This window comes from Seriola lalandi, unplaced genomic scaffold (assembly GCF_002814215.2).
Source record: "Seriola lalandi dorsalis isolate HSWRI2012SDOR001 ecotype SW California unplaced genomic scaffold, Sedor1 jcf7180001957309, whole genome shotgun sequence".
In the NCBI taxonomy this organism is placed as follows: domain Eukaryota; kingdom Metazoa; phylum Chordata; class Actinopteri; order Carangiformes; family Carangidae; genus Seriola; species Seriola lalandi.
Genome location: NW_019427978.1, coordinates 1 through 2,567, shown reverse-complemented (window position 1 = coordinate 2,567; position 2,567 = coordinate 1). Strand labels below are relative to the sequence as shown.

General features: G+C 42.7%; 1 pseudogene; it reads right to left on the bottom strand.

The window, feature by feature from the left end:
* Positions 1 to 934: 934 nt before the first annotated feature.
* LOC147820434 (uncharacterized) lies at positions 935 to 2,187 on the bottom strand (annotated as a pseudogene).
* Between the last annotated feature and the right edge of the window lie 380 nt (positions 2,188 to 2,567).

The following is a 2,567-nucleotide window of genomic DNA, read 5'->3' as shown; positions in this document are numbered from 1 at the left end:
AGTATCCAGTGTGAAGTCAGTAGATTCTGGAAGAAGTGGAGTGAGCTGGCTGGTCCCAATCTGTTCATCAGGAGTAAATGGCACACTAAGCAGCGAAATGTCATGGTGGGAGATGTAGTGTGGCTGGCGGAACAAAATGCCTTGAGAGGCCAATACAATCTGGGCAGAGTTGTAAGTGTAAATCCTGACCACCGAGGAATTGTGAGAGACGTGAACGTGAGGACTTTTCCAAGCTACCCTGTCCCCATCAGTAAAAAGGAGTCACTGAACAATCAGAGAAGGGAAACTAAACTGCTGTCATCTAAAATCGCCTCTACCATCCTTCACAGGGATGTGAGGCGCCTGGTGGTCCTGCTTCCCATAGAAGAACAACTGGAGAAAAGACTCTAAAAAAGTCTGATGTGACCTCCTTGGGTTCATTAACCAGGAGCTCAAGTGGGAGGTGTTGAGTCACATTATGTTCTCTTTTATGCTTTTTCTATATATATATTTTTTGGTTTTATTTGGTGTTTGGTAGTGTATTTAGGATATCTGCCTGAGAGGGCAGTAGGGGGTCTGAGTGATCACCTTTTCAGACATAGAGTAGGCAGCAGCAGCTTGATTAACCTGTAGGGAGCACCTGGGCAGCCCTTTGTCTGCCCTGGGTGTGATGTGGGAGCAGAAGCACAGAGACGCCATTGGTTTTCAACCTAGCTATCTATTCACTATCTACTACCTACTTCTACTATCTAATGATCAACTGATTTTGATTCTGAGGAATCAAATAAAAAAGGAAAAGTGGAATGAGTTGACTCCTGCGTCCTCTGTGCAACGCCTGGTCGAGTTCAGGCAGTTTTGAATTAAATAACTCGACAATGTTTGTTCTAACAGTTGATAGGATATTTTTTGTGTCCCTTTGACAAGATGCGCTGACATACAAACTGTTGAAACTTACAAGATATTCCGTGATCAGGTCATCTGCATCTTCTCCCAGGAAGATGGTGAGGGCTTTCAGCACACATTCCCTCCGAAGATTAATGTCCACAGTCTAGAGCAACAAACATTGATTAATTTTAAGTTCTAAATTTCATAAGATAGACATCCTTACCTTACTTTATTTAAAAACAGTCAGTCACAAGCCCAGAGATTCATTACAGAAAGAAAAGGGGATGAGCTCAGTCGTGTAGTTTTTGAGTCGCTAAAAACATTCATGCATATGAAAGCCATGATCAGCATTGGTCTGCCCATATTAATGTATTTATGAAGGATACAGATATATTGTGACAGCCCCCTTATTTATGAAGGGTCTCATTTGAGGGTACAGATTTACCAGGTCCAATGTGTCCATGATGTTCGCAGTCTTTTGGCATGTTGCTCCTCCTTTGGCACAGATGACTTTGATCAGCTGACTTGAGTGCACGTCTAACTGGGCCATGAACTTCCCCTCAAGAGGAACAGCCATGAGCCTCTGGAACTCTGTATTAATCTAAAAACAAAACACAAATGACAGTAGATATTGTATTATGGAAAAAAATGCAACTGGTCTTATCCTATATACAAATTCAGAACACACAAAGTAACCACTGAAGCAGACCTGCCAAAATGTCTATACCCCAAAAGTATAATATATGTGGAAATTAAATATGTAAATTCTGTCATTAAGTTCAGTGTTATAGAATCTCAACCACATCAAGTTATGACCAACTCATGAAAGCTCACTGTAATAAATACTGAAGCATACAGACTTTGATCACTTCAGTTCCAGTCTTACCTTTTTCTGTGTGAAGAGTGCAGGCCATCTGTCCTTGAAGTCCTGAATGCTTGGTTCTTGGTTTACCACTTCATGTCATCTGTAGGCAAACGTGTTAGCCATTTTGTCTGCGATGACCCTTTCATTGTCCCTTATCCCGATCTCTGTCAGAAGTTCTAGTCTCACTTTTTCCAGGCTGTCCAGAGTCTAACCAGTAGGAAAGGATGGATAAAAGTTAGCTTCAGACTGTTTTGGCTTCTTCACTTTTTTAGCAGGGAAAGCATCTGTAGTAACTTTAGATTTCAGGGAGTTTAGACACAGCTCTGGACACCACTGTAATTTGAGCTGAGTCCTGTAGTTTGCCATTTTGTACTTCAGTCGCTTTTTCCAACCGTAGCAGCCATTGAATGAGCCAGTTTCTTTCAAACATCGGTGCTTTTTGATTAGGGCCTCTGCATCTACGCAGAAATGTGCTTCCGGTGGTGACGATATAGGAGTAAGTCGCACGAAAAGAGGTCTCCCGGTTAAATCCTTAAAATAGCCTTGTAAACACCACAAACTGAATTGGGAAGACTGTACTAGACGCCAGATCACAGTTGCAACTTCTACTAAGACATGAAATGAGTGGAGCTAAACCTAAAGCGACCAACGCGCCGAGTTGCCCAGTCACGCGCGGCGTGGCAGCTACAGCAGCTAGTAAACTAGCTAAAATGGCATCCTCGAGCTCAGACGCCATTGATGTACCTGTTCCCGTCAAAGACCCATCGGATAACTTATCAATGAGCCAGCTCGTTATGGAATTAGAGAAGCAGCGAGTTTCACTCCGGGGTGATATGTC